This window comes from Anas platyrhynchos, chromosome 8 (genome assembly GCF_047663525.1).
Source record: "Anas platyrhynchos isolate ZD024472 breed Pekin duck chromosome 8, IASCAAS_PekinDuck_T2T, whole genome shotgun sequence".
Lineage (NCBI taxonomy): Eukaryota > Metazoa > Chordata > Aves > Anseriformes > Anatidae > Anas > Anas platyrhynchos.
Window position 1 is genome coordinate 4,226,342 of NC_092594.1, and position 22,055 is coordinate 4,248,396.

General features: G+C 39.4%; 1 pseudogene; it reads left to right on the forward strand.

Moving 5' to 3' along the window:
* Positions 1 to 54: 54 nt before the first annotated feature.
* On the forward strand, positions 55 to 21,153 carry LOC139998625 (kinesin-like protein KIF27; annotated as a pseudogene).
* Positions 21,154 to 22,055: the final 902 nt, after the last annotated feature.

The window sequence follows — 22,055 nt, forward strand, 5'->3', positions numbered from 1 at the left end:
CCCTCACACCCACCCCTCAACCCCCGCTCTGCCCGCGCCCTCCTGCCGCGGGGGGCCGCTGTGCGCGGCGGGGCGGCGCCGCCGAAGGTTGCGGCCGTTGCCTAGCGAGGCGCTGTCACCAGCAGCGCGGGCGGCCCAGGCGCGGCCCGCCGGCCCCTCAGCCCGCCCGGAGGCTGCCTCCCGCCGCCCGGAGCAGGTTTGGAGCGGGGAGCGACGGGGCCGGGGTCGGGGCTGGGGCTGGGGGGAGCCGCCCCACAGCGCCGCTGAGCCGGCATTTTGCTTGGTGTTTGTTTGAGGAAGTAGGAAATGGGATCTCTCCCCTCCTCCGCCCCTCCCCTCCCGCGACTGGTTTGGGTGTCATTTTGGGAGGGGGGGGCAGGGGGGGGAGTCAGTAAGTTTTCAGTATGTGCTCGTGATTGCTGTGCCCTTTCTGAAATGAGCAGGATTTCAGGCTCTTGCTTCTCTTTCTTGGCTTCCCTCTGCTCGGTTCTGTACAACAAGGCTTTTTGTCAGCTTCCAAAGTTTCTCAGCTCTGAATGGACAAGCCCTCAATGCAAATGGGTGTGAGTGAAATGCCAAAACTCTTCTCTTTGCAACCACAGAAGACTTGTGTTTCAATCTGGTTGCATTTTCATGCAGGCTGAATTTGATGTGCTTAGCTGGTGAGTTCTGCCAGTTGGGTAACAGCAAAAAGGCTGCGTGGGAGTTGAGCAAGAAGGAAGTTCAGCAAACTTTCCTTTGCATGGCAAAGCCTCCTTGACTGAGAATCAGCAAGAGCAGAAGATGTGTTTGGGATCCGGCAGCATTTGATACCCATCGAGGCTTTGGAGTGTTTCTGGTAGACATTTGTAAAGAAATCCTATTCGATGCTTCTTCTTGTGCTTCAGAATTAATCCGTGGGGGGCAGTATAAGGAGCCATGGTTGCTGAAATATATAACTAATAAAAAATAGTTCCATATGGGCATAAAGAGACGGATTAAAATCAGAGGAATGCTTGGTGTGTAGTAATCACAACGATTTAAAATCATACCCCCCATGTAAGCAACACGACAGCTTTCTGTGCTTCTGAAATTCTAAATACTTGGCCCTTGTAAGCAGAAGATGGCTTTCAAGCACGTGTGTGTCTATAGGTATTCATTCCGGATAAAAAGGTTTTTTTGAATAATTTCTGTTGCCTATGCATCGGTACTGTAGCAGTGAGAAAATAAGGTTCATTGTAAGTCTATGCTTTATCAAGAGTTCATTAACAAGATCTTACAATATTGTTGCTTCATCCGGCAGTATAACGTCCAAACAGAAAGTCTGACCACTTTCAGACCAAAGGTTAAGTCTGCTAGCTTAGAAGGTAATAGAAGCAAAATTAGTTTCTGCACTGGTTTAACAGTTGTTAACATATCTGCTTTTTTATCACAGTTCCTTTCCAGGGTGTAATGTTGCTTATAAGAATACACTTTGGGAAACTCTTCAACATTCTGCTTCAGCAGGGAGTTAATTCTTTCTTCTTTAACTCGGAAAACATTTTTTCTTAGGTGCAGAAAATTGCAAATGAGGTGAACAGAGGAATTGTAACAGATCTTCCTGAATACTGAGTGGGGAGCACAGAGATGGAGGCCGGCATGGAGGAGATCCTGGTTAAAGTTGCAGTAAGGGTCAGACCTCTGCTTTCCAAGGAAGTACTTCATAACCACCAAGCATGCGTGAGATTAGTCCCAAATACACAGCGAATAATCATTGGGAAAGACCGTGTCTTCACTTTTGATGTTGTATTTGGCAAAAATTCAACCCAAGAAGAAGTTTATCCAGTTTGCATTAAACCTCTTCTAGTGTCTTTGGCTGAGGGATATAATGCTACAGTATTTGCATACGGACAGACGGGTTCTGGGAAGACTTACACCATTGGAGGTGGTCACATTGGTACGTTGTAAAAAGTCTTTTTTTGTGTGTGTGTGAACAATGTAGTTCTGCAAATTAAGTATTTAATACATAACAGATGATGCTTGAGAATTTTTAAGAGATAATGAAAAAATGTATAGCAAAAAAAGACATATATATTCCAAAGTTTATGTGACGGTTGTGTTCTAAACACAAATTCTGTGTCCGTTAGGCTATACCAAAAGTATGAGAGAAAAAAAAAAATAAAAAAAAATTAAAGTGCTCTTTCCCATTCTCTATTCTAACAGGCAACTTACACTACTTTCTGAAACACAGTGCTTTAGAAATTTTGGCTACATTTATCCTACTTAGAAAGTATCTGCTTTAGGTAATTGTATGGAGCAAACTCACTCTTGGACTTTTTTCAGAGTCTGACAAAGAGATTTCATAGATAAATTTCATGGAATAGAATCCTAGAATGGTTTGGGTTGGAAGGGACCTTAAAGATCACCCAGTTGCAACCCCCTGCCACGGGCAAAGATGTCACCCACTAGACCAGGTTGCCCAGGGCCCCATCCAGCCTGGCCTTGAACACCCCCGGGGATGGGGCATCCACTGCTTCTTTGGGCAACCTGTGCCAGTGCCTTGCCACCCTCTGAGTAAAGAATTTCTTCTGAATATCTAATCCAAATCAACCCTCTTTTAGTTGGAAAGCCATTCCTCCTTGTCCTATCATTACACCACCTGCCAAAGAGTCCCTCCAGAGTCCCTCCCCAGCTTTCCTGTAGGCCCCCTTTAGGCACTGGCAGGCTGCTGTGCCTAAAGCCTCTTCTCCAGGCTGCACAACTCCAACTCCCTCAGCCTGTCTTCGTAAGAGAGGTGCTCCATCTCTCTAAGTATCCCTGTGGCCCTCCTGGACTCTCTCAAATACTTCCACGTCCTCGTGCTGGGGGACCCAGAGCTCCAGGTGGGGTCTCACGAGAGCAGAGCAGAGGGGGACAATCACTTCCCACCCCCTGCTGGCCATGCTGCTTTTGATGCAGCCCAGGATATGGTTGGCTTTCTGGGCTGGAAGCACACATTGCTGGCTCAGGTGGAGATTCTCATCATCCAACACCGCCAGGTCCTTCTCCTCAAGGCTGCTCTCAATCTGTTTTCTGTCCAGACTGTAGTTGTGCTTGGAACTGTTCCAGCACAAGTGCAGAACCTTGCATATTGGTCTTGTTGAACTTTATGTGGAATTCAAATTTTGCTTTTTTAAAGGCAGATATCTGAAACTCTACTATTCGACTTACTTGGTATTTCCAAGTCAGTGTTCCTCAAACACCTGAGACTGGAAACTACTATTTTTCTGTATTAGTTCGCAGAAGAATTCTTCAGCTTCTGCATGTATACAGTTTTGCTTTCTGACTTTCCCTGAAATCCTGTATCACCAGCTCTGGTTATCTTCCCTTCCGTATCGAGAAGTCACAATTTGTTTGTCTGTTCTGCTGAAGAAGAGAGAAGAAGTGGAGTAGCAGGAATTAGAAGACTATCTGGATTTTTCTTGGTCCTTGATTCTGAATTTGAAACCCTGAAAATGATGTATTCATTCTTTTTGCATAAAGGATTTGAAGTTTTATCATTAATTCATTAGCAAGTTCAAAATATTTTTTTCTTCTAGCGTGATTTTTTACTAATTTAATTTTCTTGTAGTCTCGTACCCGCAGAAAGTAGTAAAGTTCTGTATCATTTCCATGCATTTCTGATCAACAGAAAAGCAAATCTTTACATGAAAACTTGGGAAAACTGAGCTCTTCCTATTCCTTATTATATTGAGTGATAAACCTCGCAGACTTCTCTTTAGTTTTAGTCTTTGTAATTTGTGTGACAGAATGACTGCAAGTATCTGTGACATCTGTGTTTATATTTTAGCATCATTTTCAGAGGATGAAAAAGGCATAATCCCACGGGCTATTCAGGAGTTATTTCAGCATATTTCTGAAAACCATAACATCAATTTCCGAGTGAAGGTATCTTATATAGAGGTTTACGAGGAAGAACTTCGAGATTTATTGGAGTTGGAGACCTCTGTGAAAGATTTACATATCTGAGAAGATGAAAAGGGAAATACAGGTAGGATTTCAGCTCTAGAACTTTGTGCATTTGATTTCTGTTGTGTGCACAAATTATTGTTTCCACCTCTTGAAAAGAGAGCTTACCGATGACTAATACTAGACGAAGTCACGTTTTCAAAATATCAGTTCAGTTTAGCTGATCTGAAGCAGCCTTCATTTGAGATTCCTATGAACAATATCAATGTTCCTCCAGAAGCAGCATCAGGTGGTAAGGTAGTACTGTTACTGTTTCTGCAAATTCAGCATAGAAACACAATTGTGCATGATTATTCAGTTGAATGAATGCTTTAAGATTAAGCCTTTGCTTCTCACTTCAAAGTTATATTTGTTAAGCTACTTATGCTGTAAATATCTGCTTCCATTCCACTAAGAACTATGTTCTTAACATAGGCTGGGAGTCACTTTTACTACAAACTTTCAAAATTTCTGTCTTTTTTTTTTTTTAACTGACAAAGTAAGCTTTGAGCTAGGTTTGCTCATACTTTTTTTCTAGATAGCACTAGGTTGCAAATTGCATAAGACGATGTGTAAACACCTAAGTGTATTCTGTGTATTCTGTTTACAATACTGTTTCAAATGGTGTGACAAAATACACCCATATATTCTATTTCTGCAGGTTTCAGATGTGCTATACTTCATGCTTTCCACATACTGTTTTATTTTATTTAGCTATGTGCTACGACCTTATAATAATGCAGGCTTGTATGCTTCTGTGATTTGTGTTTATAGATTGACTCTTCATAATTGCAGTAAACTTTTACTGAAAAGTTTAAAATTAATGTAATTATTCTGATTTTCTTTTGGTGTTTGAAGTGATTGTTGGTGCTAAGGAATTCCAAGTAGAATGTGCAGATGAAGTGATGAGCCTGTTGGAAAGTGGCAATGCAGCTCGTCACGCAGGCACAACACAAATGAACGAACACTCTAGTCGATCACATGCCATTTTTACTATCAGTATTTGTCAGAAACAATCTGCAGAGTCTCAAAAAAAATAGTGATCCACAGGATTCATCTTGGAAATCAGTCCAGATGATTGCTTCAAAGTTCCATTTTGTGGATTTGGCAGGATCAGAGAGGGTGACAAAGACTGGAAATACCGGTGAAGGATTCAAAGAATCAATTCAAATCAATAGTGGTTTGTTGGCCTTGGGAAATGTCATCAGTGCTCTTGGAGACCCAAAAAGGAAAAGCGTACATATTCCATACAGGGATGCTAAAATCACTCGCATTCTGAAAGACTCCCTAGGAGGGAACGCCAAGACTGTCATGATAACATGTATAAGTCCATCCTCATCAGACTTTGATGAATCTGTAAATTCGCTCAAATATGCAAACAGAGCCAAAAACATTAGAAATAAACCAGTTGTCAACTACAACCCTGATCAAGACCGGATTGATGAAATGGAACTTGAAATCAGATTGCTCCGAGAAGCTTTGCAGAACCAACAAGTTGGTAATCAGTGTTGACATGACTTAAATCAAGAAAGAACCTGAATCAGTTTGCTAGAAGAACAGCTCACCCAGCTTCAAGTTCAGTGCTTCAGCTACAGAAACTGTTTGGATGAAGCCTTCCCATTCCTGGTTGATTTGAATGATGATGTTAGCTTAAAAAGCAGGAAGCTCTCACCGTGCAGCAAATTGACACTGGAACTGGCACCATGCAAGAGCCCCATCATATCACAATTCTTCAGCTGAGGAGAGAACTAAAGAACTGCCAGGTATTTCATTCTAAGTTGATTGTTTAGGTACCTATGAACAAATCAGGAAAGCTAATGTGTCTGTCTTGTAGGAGGAGGAGATAGAGTTCCAACAAGTTAGAATTTTATAAAATCAACCTATTTTCATTTTTCACACTGAATTCTGGTAAGCCTGTAGATTGTTACCTCGCAATCGCATACACAAATTCTGGCTTTTCTTGGTTCTCATCATCCTAAATTACAGCTCTGTTATTTATTCTTCATTTTTTTTTCTCTGGCTTATTGTAAAGCTCTGCTTCCCAGGTTCAAAACAGTGTAAGAGCTGGGTTTAAACGGAAAGATACCCAGGTAAGCATGCCATCCACAGCTCGGAGGAGATGGTTAGGGAGATGCTAAAATAAACAGGGCAATAAAGGCTCTTGAGCAGCTCTTAAGAGTTGTATTTACTTGAAAGATATAGGTTGTACAGAAAAGATAGAGTTGTACAGAAGTATCTGTCTTTAGAATGGTAAGACATAGTGTGTCTATACTTTGCATTTGGCTCCTAAAGGTTTTCTGGAAGGCCAACTACATTTGGAAGTAACCTTCAATCACTATTGGATCACTTACCCAGAAAAACATCTGAAAAAAAATAACATTATAATTTCTTTAATCTTTAGGCTCTTCTTTGAGATGAAAAATGAGGAGGGCCATCCTTATTTTTTTGTTTGAGAAGTGTATTAATATTATGATTGATGCTGAGATTTTACAGCCAAATCTCACAGCACACCGAAGAAAGTAATTGGATTTAAATACCCACTTTGTAAGGTAGTGTTGGTTATGGGTCCATTATTTCCTTTGGGAGAAAGAAACTTGTCAAAACAAAATCAATAGATGAGAAACAGAAGTAAAGAAACGACTGGTGGAAACCACTTTTGAAGGGAGCAGCTGATTCCCCAGAGGGCCATGCTGCCATAGCCACAGGGACCTTGACAGCCTAGAAAGGTGGGCTGACAAGAACCTCATGAAATTCAGCAAGGGCAAGTTCAGAGTCCTGCACCTGAAGAGGAACAACTGCAGGCACTAGTGCATGCCGGGGGCCACCCTGCTGGAAAGCAGCCCTGCAGAAAAGGAGCTGGGCGTCCTGGTGGCCACCAAGTTGAACATGAGTCAGCCATGTGCCCTTCCTCCTAAGAAGGCTAGTGGTTTTGTTGGCTGCACTAGGCAAAGTGTCACTAACAGGTCAACAGATGTGATCCTTCCGCTCAGTGAGGCCACAGCTGGAGTAGTGTGTCCAGTTGCAGTTGCAAACTGTATTTTGTGGTGCGTTATACACAGCATAGGCAGCCAGTCAAAAGAGGTGATTCTCCCACCATATTTAGCATTGATGTGGCCTCACCTTGAGTATCGTGTGCTCAGGGGCACCCCAGTTGAAAAAGGATGTGAAGATAATTGAAAGTGTGCAGAGGAAGGCAACAAAGCTGGTAGAAGGGCTGGAAGGCAGGTCCTATGAGGAGAGACTGAGAACACTTGTGTTGTCCAGTCTAAAGAATAGGAGGCCAAGAGGCGACCTCATGGCTCTCAGCAACTTGCTGAGGAGGGAAGGTGCTGGTCTGTGCTGCTGGTAACTGAGGGAAGAATGCATGGGAATGGCACAAAGCTGTGGGGGATGTCCAGTTCACGCTGGACATCAGGGAAAATTTCTGTACCATGAGGATGGTCAGACACTGGCACCGGCTTCCTAGCGAGCTGTTTGGTGCCCCATGCCTGTCAGTATTCAGGAGGCGTTTGGGCACTGCCCGCAATAACATGGTGTAACTTTAGGTTAGTCCTGAAGTGGTCAGCCAGTTGGACTTGATGATCTTTGTAGGTCCTTTCCAACTTCTCTACTGCATTCTGCTTGATTCTGTTCAGTTCCGGGCTCCCCCATGCAAGAGATTCAGGGACATAATGGAAAAAGTGCAGCAGAGGGCCACAAAGATGCTTAAGGGACTGGAGCACCTCTCCAATGAGGAAAGGCTGAGAGAGATGGGACTGTTCAGTTTGGAGAAGAGGAGGCTCAGTGGGGGATTTTAGCAATGTCTTACAAATACCTGAAGGGAAGGTGCAGTGAACGTGCAGCCAGGACAAAAGGCAGTGGGCATATACTGGAACACAAGAGCTTCTAGGCTAACATCTGGAAGCACTTGTGTACTGTGTGGTGGCCGTGGCTGTGCACTGGAACAAGTTGCCCAAAGAAGTGGAGTCATCCTCTGAGACCTGCAAAAGCCACCTGGACATGGTCCTGGGCAACCTGCTCAAGGTGGCCTTGCTTGAGCCAGGGGTTAAACCAGGTGACCTCCAGAGGTCCTTTCCAGCCTCAGCTGTTCTGTGATTCCATGGTGGGAGAATTTGCCATATATACGTCACAACTTTGCAGTTCCACTCACATCTTTGAACAACAAATAAATATATGTATGTATTTAATTTTCCAACTTCAAGAATAACAATGCCTGCTTTTCCACTGGCTGAATTTTCCTTTTATTATCTAGCAGGCTCTAGCTATGGATGAAGAAGTATTCAGCCAGAAGGATCATGAATTGAAGATATTGCAGAATCAGATAAAGACATTAATACAGGAAAATGAAGAGCAACTGGAATCTTTAAAGAAGACTGAAGAAAGACATAGATTATAGGTATTTTTCCTCTGGCATATATTACATATATCTATATCAAACCATCCGTCCACTATAGGAATGTACTCATGATTTCAAGACAGATCCTTCAGAATTTTTTTGGATGTAAACACCTACCAGTCTTACAAGCACCTTGTTTGAATTAGAGCTGTATTCCCTAATGAGCTGAGATCATCTAGTGGGTGAATCACAGTACTGTGATTCCTGAAGTTTGTGTATCAGCCTAACTGTGCCACAGCCTTCCTGTATGATATTAAGTGATTCATTCACCCTCTCTTTGCTTCCTGCCTTCCTCCAGATCTGTGTTGTTGCTAAGTTGTTTCAGGACGATTCATGATTTAGGACTTGAAAGGCTTTAAAAGATTGTTTAGAATCTCAAAAAGACCATCAAGTTCCTACAGAATGCTTTAATTGAAAGGCTGTGTAGAAACATGCTTTGTTATATCTTTATTCAGTGTGAGAGTAAAGTATTGTTGCCTTTTGACTTTTTAAGACAGAATTTCATCCTAGTATTCTGAGAGTTTACTATTACAAGAAGCTGAGTGACACAGTGGAAACACTGCTTGCCTCCTTCCCTCTCTAGATCTTGTATATGCTAATGAAATTGTAATGGGTAGTAAGTGAATAGCATTTCAAGATCCAGGAGACCATATATAGGATAGTTGATAGATCTGACTTTATAGGATGATAGATCTGACCTTTTTTAAAGGGAACAGCATAAACATGGCTAGTTAGTACTCTTCTCCTTATTCTCCTTATTCTCCTTTTTCTCCTTTTTCTCCTTTTTCCTCTTCTTTGCTGATGGCTTGGGGAGAGTCAATGAATGAAAGGTAAGTACACTGGTCACCATCTTTTCCTTCCCTCTGTAACTTTTTTTCTGTTCTGTCATCTCTGGATAGGCTTTTTTTGTGTGTTTTCCTTTTTTAACCCATACTGCATATTGTCAGCTTATTAGACTGAAACAATCCATGCTTCTAATACCCATAGATGCTTATATATGATTATGCTTATAATTGTATCTTATGGAGGATACGAGGCAGATGATATGAACAGAAACAGTTGTACTGTAGGCAAAAGATCGCAGCTCTCACTTTTACTTAAAAACAGAAAAATCAGTATAATAATTAAATCAAATGCTTGTGTCAAATGGCTTAAAGTTGTATGCACAGGAAAGTGTCGTTTCAATGATACATGATAGAATAAGAACTGTAAAAGTAGCATGTAAATGTTTGTACCCATGTATTTATGTAACAGGTTATGCACTATGGGGTTGTATGTACAAGGGCATAAGGGACAGAGTCTTATAGGGATTAAAAAAAAAAAAAGTTGCAAGGTGGAGTTGCCCATTACTACTTCCACAATCATAAAATGTATGGTATTGACATATATATTCTTTTTGCTATGACACAGAAATATTATGTATTGTATTCCAACAAAATGTCAATTTGTGGGGCATTGTCTATGTATGGGGAAAGGACTTGCAGTCTAAGAAGATGAGAAAAAAAGAATAAATAAAAAATATATGATTCAAAGTAGGAGAATGCATACTTTAGTTAACTATCTCTAGCTGTTATTCAAATTTCCTGTTGGTAGGCAAGATTTTCGATGTATTCTGAAAGGAACAGAGAAGACTGAAAATTGTATGGTCTTGGCCTTATGGATAAATCAGTTCAGTGAAGATATGTAATTTTGAACAATGCACAGAGATTGCTGTAGGAAAGGCAAGTAAGTTCTTCAAACTAGCATTACCGACAAATTTGAGGCTGGGTAGAAAAGAAAGTAACGGTTGATACAGGGGATCCTGGGGTCACGTCCAATTTTATGAATGTTAATTAATAAAAATAATCTTTCAAGTTGGACCACTCCAAGAGGAAGAGGAAGCCTACATGTATGTACATTTCATTCTTTAAACTCAGACCATGTGCTTCATTTGAACATTTTTCTTGAATTACCGTTTTATTTATCCATGAACACACAAATAAGGCAAGCAAGGGCTGATAAATATGTCATCTACTTCTCACTAGATGTCTAAATCTAGCTGACATAATTTATATAGGACAGGTCCTTTAGAGACAAAAATGTCTCAAAAAAATGATTGGAGGTTGGGGAGAGGTAAGATTCTACCTGTCATGCCAGAGAATTTTCAGTTTGTTGCAGAATTTGCCTGTGCACTGCAGAAGAATTTAGAGTTAGTGAATGATATACAAGAAGACTGACCTTTATAATGAATTTAGAAAGGTATGATGCAAACCTGATGATCAGCAACCGTTTTTGTTTTTGTTTTTTTCATATGAGAATGAAAAAATGGTGGAACAGCAAATCCTTATTGATCAGCTAAAAGAAAAATTAGAGAAGTTTATGGTTGTGAAAACTTGGGACTTCTCAAGTGCTTGTGGAGATGGGCCTGCTGTTATGGCATCTGCAAGAAGGCCATACAGTGTCCCACTCACAAAGAGTCTGCTACACTCGCTTTACCCATCTTCGGGGACAGAGACACGAAAGGTAAGGTCTACCTAAGCATTACATTTTTTTTAACAGTTATTGTTCAATAGTTCTATTGGGCGTGACAAATTATGGTGACCTCTTGTCAGCTGCTGTTTAGCTTTGAAGCATTTTAGCATTGAAGACTGAAAAAGTACTTTTGAATGTCTTGCAACACACGCTATGTCCCAGTTGTCCAAAATCTATGGGCTTACATTTTGAATCCCAGAATGGCTGGAGTTTGAAGGGACCTTTAAAAATCATCTAGTCCAACTCTGCCATGGACAGAGACACCTTTCACTAGATCAGGTTGCTCAAAGCCCCATACAAATTGACTTAAAACACAGAATTTATCACAGTCATAAAGCTGTAGTCTTTAGTGATCTTTTTGTGCAATGTTTAACAGTTCAGATAGGAAGCATTACCAAAATGAATGATTATTCTGTACTGATAAACTGAACATTTTGGGTAATAAGTTGGTAACAGTACCTTCTTTTGCACTTGGGACAAGTGTTCTAAGCAGAACCTTCTCTTGCAAAACCTTCTGGTACACAGGTACTCAGAAATATTATTTAAACACCTGCAATTCTGCATACAAGGTCAGGTAGTGAAAGACTTTTAAACTGAAATACTATTGGAATATCAATAAAGAATTACTGAACTATTCCAAGTGTTTTTTTGGTGCTTTTTGGCAGGTGTATACCAGTCCCCCTGCTTTTTCCCTGGCTCGGATGATGGCAGGATTCCGTGCTCGTAGCCAGATGATACTGAGCTACATAGAAGATCAAGATGAAGTCCTTCACTGCCACCTCTCTATCAGAGTGATGAAGAGAAAGAAAATACAGACAGTCAAAAGTAATTTATTTATTTTTTTTCTCATTTAGGTAATTTTTTCTTTAACTTTTGTTACAGATAAATATATAGCAAATACAATATTACTGCCTAATCCTACTGTAATGTGAGGCCATTTGTGATACTACTTAAAATAAATTTGCAGGACCAACTAGGCATATTATGAAACTAGTTTAAAAACCACATTTTTTTGATGCGATAAAGATTGCATGATCTTTGTTTTGGGGACATCATCCAACAAGATCAAGCATGGGAAGAAGAAGGTGCAAATGCTTATGTAAGCTTTCTCAGTTTGGCACTCTTCTCTTTAATATCATGTACTTTATATAAAGTTAAAAGAAAAAAAAATCCCTTTGTGTTTAGAATGTATCATGTTTTCCATTCTTTCTTAGGCATTCAATAAACCAAAAATGGACACGAAAACAGGCTTCTCTGTGCTTTCCCTTTGAGCAAAGTGACATGAAATGTCAAGTTGACAAGTCCAGCTTATGTGACAAATCTGTGCCACAGACTGATACAGCCACAGGTAAAATGGAAGTCATGAGAGTAAATTGTGTTAGATATAGTACTAGAATATGCAATAATGTCTTTATCACATGTAATTATTTTTCTCATCAAAATGTCTTTATTTGCTACAAATACTTTTTTCATGATAGCTCAACATAAATTTATTTTTTAATTATTTTCCTTTTCCCTTTTCTGAAATTGACATCAGTGACCTTAATGTTTGAGTACTACTTACTATCGAGAAAGCACTTGACCTACAAATCTAGTACTAGTTCAAGAAAAGGAAACATGCTATTATTTCATCAGAGATGCACTGAAAATGCTTAAATTAAATATGTTTTTTCTCTCTCAGATTAGCATTCATTAGCATTCTTTAAATGCTAATGCATGCTGTCATTTCCGTATTTAGACGGCAGGGAAAAGACTCTGCAATACTCTCTCCTTTTGGCTCTTTCGCTTCATCTGTAAGAATTCTATACATACTATATTTCAGATCACTGTCTTTTGGCTAAAGAGTGTATTCCTTTTATTCCATTTTTATTCCTTTTTTTTTTGGTTTCCACATTGCTTTGTTTTCTTTCAAGGTGAAGAAATCGACTGCCTCCAGAAAAGTCATGTTTTTAACATGCAGAAGTTAAAGAATTCAGAGTTGAGACTCACTGAGGCCAAGCAAAAAATGGGAGAACTTGCACTTAACATCAAAATGAAAGAAGAACTTATTAAGGAATTAGTAAGAACAGGTAAGTGACTGAAAAATTGAAATGAAGACATTCAGAAATAAGCAAGAAAAAAGACACAAAACTTCTGAAGACCTGCATATCTTAGTTTTTGGGTAATTTTCTTCTGCGGGAATACTTCTGGTAACTTACAGTTTCCTAACTTCTATGAATTACTTGCTATGAGTGCATTGAAGGCTGCAAATTTTTATTGTGTCCTACTCAGCTGTGATCTGCAGATTTGTTTGTTAAATATTTTTTTGTGTTTTGTGGCTTATTGTGTTTATCCACCTATAGTGTAATTTTTCATGTATGCTTAGTGCAACTGATCTCTTCATGGACATGTGTTTGTCACCCAGTGTCTGGGATAGGAGAGAAGATACGACACTGTGCTGGGAATGCTTTCATTGCCATCATAGCAGTAGAGAAGCAGGAGTCAGAAGTAGATGAGGGAAAAGGTCAGTGTCCCTGTTAGCCTATATCATTACACACCTGTCCTGATATATATATGCTTGCCAGAAACTTATCATTGTGATGACCCTAAAGATCTGTGCTTACCTGTTTCAATCACACTCTTCTAGTGTGTACATATTCTCCTGAGGCAGTCTTTTGGCATTGAGAAACATTGTGCGCCCCCAGTAACAGTACTCATGGAATCCCAAACAGAGCAAATCAGATTGCCCGAACAGGGCAAATCAGTAGAAATACAATCGAGAGTTTTTTGCTGATTACCAAGTTGAAAGCTGAGAAATATGTAGCATATTCTTCTGGGGAACAAACAAACAAACATACAAACAAACAACAAAAAACATAATAATACAGGCAAGCTATTTTGTCAAGGACTGCAGTAGGCAGAAAATTTTCACTTGATGTGGCACTCAGGTGTTACTTTCTTTGGTGACATCAGATGATTTATGAAGAGTTCAGATTTAAGATTCCTTTGTTCATCTATATTTCAGTGTTATAAGGGAGCTGTTTGTTTAGGTTTGGAAAATGTCTCAGAAATTTTTGGTTTAATCAGGATGTAGTAAGTAACGATTCAATTACAGGTTTAAGTGATACATTGCAAATTATTAGCTTGCTGTTTTAAAACTATTTGGATATGATGTCTTTAAGGTAAGGATGCAGAGTGTGTAAGCAGGCAATATTCTTTGAAGATAACTAAACCGGAACAAGAATCCGAGCAGGCCAAAATGGAACTGGCCGAAACTCAAAAGCAGCTTCAGGAGCTGGAGAATAAGGAGCTGAGAAAGCCAAGCTGCAAAGAGAGTTCCGAAAGAAGATGGATGCAGCTAAGCTGAAAGTGCAGGTATTTCCAATATGACCATTAGGATTTGCAAATTCCTGTCTCAGCATCACCTTTGAAATCCGTACACTCTGCTTGTGAAACTCTCACCAGCTTCACACAATTGAAGCTAGTTGGATTGAAGTAGCCAATGAGAACCTTCACACAGTTATACCCACTACTATTTAACAACTAAGTAGTTAGATAGTTCTGTCTTTGATGATTTTACGAAGGCTCAGAGACCTTAGAGATAATGTGTGATTGTTGTGGCAAAATGTAGCAAGTCTTGCTCACTGTCCTAACTCAGTGAAATAGAGAATTAACCTGAGTCGGGTTTTAGTTTTAAGTTTTCCTGTTGTTAAGCTGAAATTTTCCATGAACATTCAGGCCTTACAGAAGAAGAAGCAAGACACTAAGAATCTGGCTTCTCTATCTAACCAAAGTGAAAAACGAGCGATAGAACTTGAGCAGAACGTGGCTCAGATGAAGCATCAGCAGACCCTGCTATAGAAAAGACTGCGTGAGGAGAGTGAAAAAAAAGAAGCAACTAGAAGCAGAGCTTCTGCGGGACCAGCTACAAATTAAAGTAGGATTCTTTCTGTTTCCTTATGACAAAGAATAAGATCAACCAGTTTGACCTTTGTTTTCCCAAAGGCAATGTACTATACTACCAGATTTTGTCCTTTTAAGTAATTGCTTACTTGACACTGAAGAAATTGTGTATAAGTATTTTCACAGAAAACTTCATTCTTCCTTTCTCTTCAGCTATTTTTTTGAATGTTATTATGTGATGTCTAGCCCTGAGTTGCAATTTTGCATGTAAATTAGTTCAATATTTCTGATTTCATGATTGTGTAGATTCTGTCATTAAATGTGTTTGAAAAACACACTGACTGAGGCAGAAAGAAAGTTTTGTTTGTTTTTGTTTAGAGGAACTTCAGCTTAAGATGGAACAGCAACAGAAGATTCTTAAAGACAGAGAGATTGCTGCATTTAAAAAGAAGAAAAATAACTCGGTGTGGACTTTACAGAAATCAGAGGTAGCTAATCTATTCCAAATCTGTGTGGACACTGAAAAGAAAGGTGTCTTTATTCACCCCGTGTCATCTTTGTAAAGCGTTTGGAAGAAGAGTATTCCGTCCTCCCTCCCCTGTTTTTTTTTTAAATTGTTATTTTTTTGTTGTAGCAAAAACTGAGACAAGTCAAGAAGCTCTTTAGCTGGTTTTGAATGAACGAAAGGAGAGGGCTGTAATGTCTTTGTTTTTTCTATGACTTGTCAAAGGTAGTAATGCAGATAGCTGGAAATTCAACGAGTTTGGTTGTCTGGTAGGTTTGAAGGTGATTCTGATGAGCTCTGTTATAAATGTTGCATGGTTTGTTTGTTTATTTCTTTTCCCATCTGACAAATATGACAAATGGCTATGGTTTTGGTTGTTCATGACAGTGTTAGAATAGTAGGTTTCCTGTGCAACAGTGCTACCTGCATGATTTCAGAACTAGACATTGGAACATGAGAGTTTCATGAGTTAACCAAAGTCTTTAGAGGTGAAAATCAATTTAAAAAACGAAATAAAAGCAACTTCTTAGCCATACCAGCAATATGCCCACTGATAAACCATTGCTTCAGAAGAGACTTATAATAGACTCTGCTAGCAGGATCAGAACTCCCATTTTTTCTTTCTTTCAGCATCAGAGTTTCTCATCACGATGTGTTTTTCCACAAATCTTGGTCTTGGGCAAGAATCATGCAATGAGGATGGGCTAGCTGATTTCTTGTGGTACCTTTCAAACTTAGTTGTTGTCATTCTATATATGACATCTATTTCTATAACTGTTTTTAGGAAAATAATACATTTCCTTAAAAGCATCTGATAAAATTGTTTGCATAAGATGTAGTAATATAACATTGCTGAGCCTCTCCTTAAGTCAGTCCTATTTCTGTATTATCCTGAATCAGGATTCTGTTGAACACTTAATGTTAAGAATTGAAATGTTGATTTCTCACGTTTTATCAGTTACTCTAAAAGAGGAAAAACATAGTCATAAAATTCTGACCCAAATAGTCCTCGTTAATGCTCTCTGGATCTCTGTTTAAATTGTAGAAGTTAGAAGAGCAAAAGAAATGGCTGGATGAAGAAATGGAAAGAATTCTTCAACAGCACCAACAGTTAGCGGAACTAGAAGAAGATTTAAAGAAAAGAGAAGCCATTGTAGCTAAAAAAGAAGCATTATTGCAAGAGAAGAGCCTCCTAGAAATCAAGAAACTGAGATCTAGCCAGGTGATTTAAGAAATAAAAAAAAGAAAGAAAGAAAGAAATTTAACACAATTGTAGAGCTGCCTGAAAAGACTATGGGAGGAGGGCAGCCGGATAACAGAAGAGGTTTAAGCGATGCAACTTGTATCTCTAGCGCTGCCATTACATTATTGTGTGGCTTGATCAAATGAACATTTTAAACATGAATAATAGAATGTAATAACCTTTATTTACATGATATCCCTGAAATTCTAACAACAAAACAAAATCTGACTTCCAAAGTTCTGTTATTGCAGCACATTAAATAACGATATCTAAAAAATTGCTCAGTGCCTGCAAAGTAGAGAACATGGCAGAGAAACATTCTGTATTATTTACTTTGGCTACTGAGAAACAGAAATTGAAATGTCATTGTCACCGTAATGACTAACTCATGTAAGATATGTAGAAAACTGCACATTGCTTTTCTTTGTTTTCTTTCATCTTTTGATTAAATAGTAAATTTTATGGTAGCTGTCTACTTAGCCTAAATGGCGTCCCTTTACAAGAAGTAGACAGGTCTTCCACTTTAGGATGCGACAGTCTCATGTACATGTTTATGGGGATGGAGTTTTATACTTACGGTTTCTTTCATTCTTCCTCTTATTTCTTTCTCTCTCTCTCTCTCTCTCTTTTTTTTTTTTTTTTTTTTTTTTTAAAGGCTTTAAACAAAGATAGTATGAAATTGTCTACTCGCTTAAGTATGCTGGACCAGGAATTGTGTGATAAAGGTATGCAGCTTCAGGACAGCACTACTGAAGATAAGACAGACATTCTGGAAAAAATTCAGGTTCTTCAGAAGGAAAGGGATCAGCTACTCAGGAGAAGAAATAGTGTGGATGAGAAACTGAAAGAGGGTAACTGAAAAGTGTTGTCAGCTGAAGTAAGTAACTATCTCTGAGATACATCAAAGTTTTAGGATATGTTGTATAATAAAGTATTCCAATCATGACCTAAAATGTCTCCCAGTATTAGACAGTAGAGAATCAAGGAACTGAAGTTGGGTGTTTTTGTTAACAGCCGACATGAAAGTACTGCTATAATGGCACTACTTCCATAACAGGGAACAACATATACTTTCAGAGGAACTTACTTACTTTAGCTAGAGTCCGGACAAATGTCGCTGGCCTAACAATTCTATAATTAGAAATAATGAAACAGGATGTCCATCAATTTATCTTAGGCAGCTATTTTCCTATCAGGACATAAAACAAGGTGAAGTACTCTAATAGTGATGTCCCTTGATTTTTTTTTTCATAGGCTTTTGTGAAAGACCAAACCTCACCTGAAGGCCTCCATATAGTTACAATGAAAATAAGCCATATTATGGATGTTACACACTTGAATTGATCGGTATAATTAAGTTGAAGATTGAATAAATTGATGTAAAATACACAGATTTGTTTTAGGTCTTGAGAAGCAGCAGTTGGGGCCTATTACTGAGCTGATAGCATGCCAGAAAGAATCCTATTTGCTTCACTCCACAGAATCTTCTGCAATACTTCAGGGCATGAATTTCTGCCACCTTCCTGCACAGATAATGGTCACCAAACTGCTTACAGATCTGATTGGTTCATTAATCGCTAATTAGAAAACTAGTTCAACTGAAAAAGTAATAGAAGTCATCAAATTGTGGGGAGGGGAAAATGGAGGAAGAATAGAATGTAGGCTTTTGTGGTGATGAACCATTTGTTTGAACTCTGGTCTGTGGAAGGGATATCAAGACATTTCCTGCTTGCTCCAAGCAGGTTCTAGATTTGTACTCTTCCTCTTATTTTTCCCATTCCATTCTCTGTACTACTACTAGTTAGTCTTGCTCTTCAATTTAGATTCACCTTTGAGAATGAAGTTAATGTCTTATGCACACAAAGGTTTGTTTTGTACTTTTTTTACAATCTCACTCCTGTGTTTCTGTGTAGGAAGAACATGTCCTTTTGCAGCTGGAAGAAGGAATTGAAGCCCTGGAGGCTGCTATTAATTACAAGAATGAAAGTATTCAGAGTCGCCAGTACTTGCTTAGATCCTCTTCACAGATCCTTTCACAGAGTGAGGATAATGCAATAGGAAAACTAGTTTCCTTGTCTGCTGATGAGCTCAGAGCTATCCTCTTCAAATACTTTAACAAGGTTTGCTTTGGCTAATGATCAATATTTTAGCCTATTACCTGTTATTGCGCTAAATAGTTAAAGGAAATAGTGTCAAGAAGTAAAGTCAATTTAATCCACTTTCCTTGAAAGCCTGCTTAGGTTACTCACATCTGTTGTTAATTTGGATATTTTGCATCTTGACATCAACATAAAAAAGGATGCTTTTCTATTACTTGTTTGTATCTTGTTTTGGTGTCATTAGCTTAAAAGGTGTTGCAACTCTGGAAATTTCCTTGCTCCTTTCCACTGCTTTATGCTGCTAACTTCTCAAGTAGCAACATATTTAAACAGTGGTGTCGTATTGAAATTCTTCCCACCTGCAGTCTTTATTAACCTCAGGATAGTATTTCTTTTTTCCAAATCCATTATAAAATCTTTCTGCAAACAAGCGCTTACCACCATATACTGAAGAATCGTAATGACACCTGGAAACATAAAAAAGAAATGCATTAGGACTTGGTGTCTCTCTTTGCCCATGGGTGAACCTTGGGTGATTTTGTGAACAAGTTGTCTGTGGTACACAAATTGGCAGTTTTCCAGAAACAGGAAAAAAACTCTTGTATCAGTTTAAGTTCTGCACAGGGCATTAAAAAATCCACTAGTCCATGTGATCAAAATCTACAGAGCTCAATTCTGAAGTGTGAACTCGTGTCAGCAGGCAAATCTGTTTCCAGTATAAGCTTACAGCTTATACAGACAATTGCTTTTGTATCCATTCATCTGTTAAGCAGAACTGTAAAAGCATTTGTTGAAATGGTTTGATAGAAGTGTATTAGATTGTCTTAGATTGTTGGCCTGCGAGAGTCTGAACGTAAATTACAACTGCAGACTGAAGAACAGGAGATGAAGGTCATAGACCAGGAAAATATAATACGTGAATTGGAATCTGCACTTGAGCACATCAAGTTGCAGTGTGACAGGCAGCTGACGCTACAACACAGAGAACATGAGAAAAAAATACAGTTGATACTGCATCATTTCAAGGGTGCTTGTTTGTTTTCCAAGGGGAATTGTACAGCAGATATTATCTTTAGTCACTGTTGAGAAATACTGTGTTTCATATGAAAGAAAATAGAAGATATGAGGTAGAAAGATAACATTTTGGCTGTTACTAATTCTGATGTCGTGTAGGATGCTGATGAACAGACACAAGGTGCTTGTATAAAAGAAAAAAGCTGACCATTTTTAAAAAACGGTCAGAATTGTCACATTTTTATATTCAATTTGTTGACATTGGAAAGGTGAAAGATAGCAATCCCCTTGATCTTTATCCTCTAAATGCTCCTATTAAAATGGAGAATTGGGGTTGGCATGGGCTTTTTGCTCCTCTGTCATACTAGTTTAAATGTACACCCTGAAAGCAGAGTGTCAGCAAAATACAGGACATTCTCTAGCTGGGCATCTTGATTTTGGCACAGAGAAGTGAAGTGAAGATTTGATTCTCATACTAGTTTTACTTGCCCTAGAACAAGGTGGTGAAGGTATTGCAGAAACCTTGAAAGAGTATGAAGTAAAAGTCCAGCAACTGGAAAAAGACTTCTTTTATTCTAGAGAAAACCAGCAGAGAGCTGAAGAAGAAATTGAAGGGCTTTTTTGGAGAGTCACCCCATCAACTAATGGCACCTACTAAATGTAAGTACATGATCTTAAAATGCTTTTGTGTTTGTCAGTAGATCATTTGAGGGGTAGCAAACAGACAGAAGTATATCAGATAGACATAAAACTCATATTTTTACTGAACTAACTCTTATCCAGGAAGGTACTACATCTCCCCACACTTGCAAAGGAGAGACAACATCAGTTTGTAATAGAGGCAGTGGTATAACACTGTTCTAAATTTGTGTTTGGTTTTCTGTGGATTCGAGCATAATTTCAGAAGCTACAGTCTCACACTGTTGTGGTTGAGAAAACGGTATTTTATGATCTGAAAGACTCTGAATGGCATTATAATTAACAAATGTGTAATATGCTATGCTTTTAGATGCCAGTATTTTAAACAATCAACTTGATTTTGCTGCCAGCACTTGATTTCATAGAAGTTATTTCTTGGAAGATTGTCAATGAGGAGGTCCATACTTCCAGTTAACTAAAATCATTCTTTATTAAGGTTAAAAGACCTAGATATTTGTAGTAAGAAGATAAGCTTCCTAATGTGATCTATGCTTTGACCAAAAAAAAAAAAAAAAAAAAAAAAGGACCAACAAACAACTATGAAAAGGTTTTTTGATTGTTCCAGGTCCTACTAACCACAACTCAAACTTAAAATGAAGTAGTTCTAGTGTAGAAGCAAAAATGGTTTAATCATTGTCATTATCTTGGTTGTCTTACACCTCACACTGCCACCACCACCACTTCACACGCACAGTGCAGCCTTCTTGGCCCCGTGTTTCGTCTTAAGGCTCAGCGTGACTCATTCTTCCTCTTAACTGATGGTTCTATTTCGTCACACTTGAGGTAGTGCCATGTCTTTGTAACACGTAGATGCTGGTCACATATGCATCTGTTGCTACCAGAGTGAATTGAGGTTTAGCTCTCCCATTTTCTGGGGCCCGAGTTTACACTCTACTTCCAGGCGGGCCAGGGTTATTATTAGGGTTGCTGTGAAAGAGCGAATATGGAAGGTCCAGTTGCATGTGGGGCTGCATAAAGGCTCCCCTGGGGAGTTCACTTCTTCCCAAAGCCTTCCTCTGGGGGCACTTTTGGATGGGCAAAAGGGGCTCGAAATGCGTTTTCTATGGCCCGAGTTTTCAGTCGTCTCCTATGCCGGGTAGGGGTATCTTTAGTGTTGCTCAGAAAGAGCGAACCCGGAGGATCCACTTCCATGTGGGGGTGCATAAAGGCTCCCCTGGGGAGTTCACTTGTACCCAAAGCCTTCCTTTAGGGGCACTATCGGATGGTCCAAAGGGAATCGCATTTCGTTTTCTGAGGCCCACTTTTTCAGTCTTCTCCCATTGCGCCGATAGCTATATTCAGTCTTGCGGTGAAAGAGTGAACCCGGAGGGTCCAGTTGCATGTGGGGCTGCATAAAGGCTCCCCTGGGGAGTTCAGTTGTACCCAAAGCCTTCCTCTGGGGGCACTTCTGGATGGGCGATTGGGGCTTGAAATGTATATTCTGTGGCCCGAGTTTTCAGTCTTCTGCCATGCTGGCTAGGGATATATTTAGGGTTGCTCGTAAACAGCGAACCCGGAGGGTCCAGTTGCATGTGGGGCTGCGTAAAGGCTCCCCTGGGGAGTTCACTTCTACCCAAAGCCTTCCTCTGGGGGAACTTTTGGATGGGCGAAAGAGACTCTAAATGCGTTTTCTGAGGCCCGCTTTTTCAGTCTTCTACCATTGTGTCAAGGGTTATATTTAGTCTTGCGGTGAAAGAGTGAACCCGGAGGGTCCAGTTGCATGTGGGGCTGCGTAAAGGCTCCCCTGGGGAGTTCACTTGT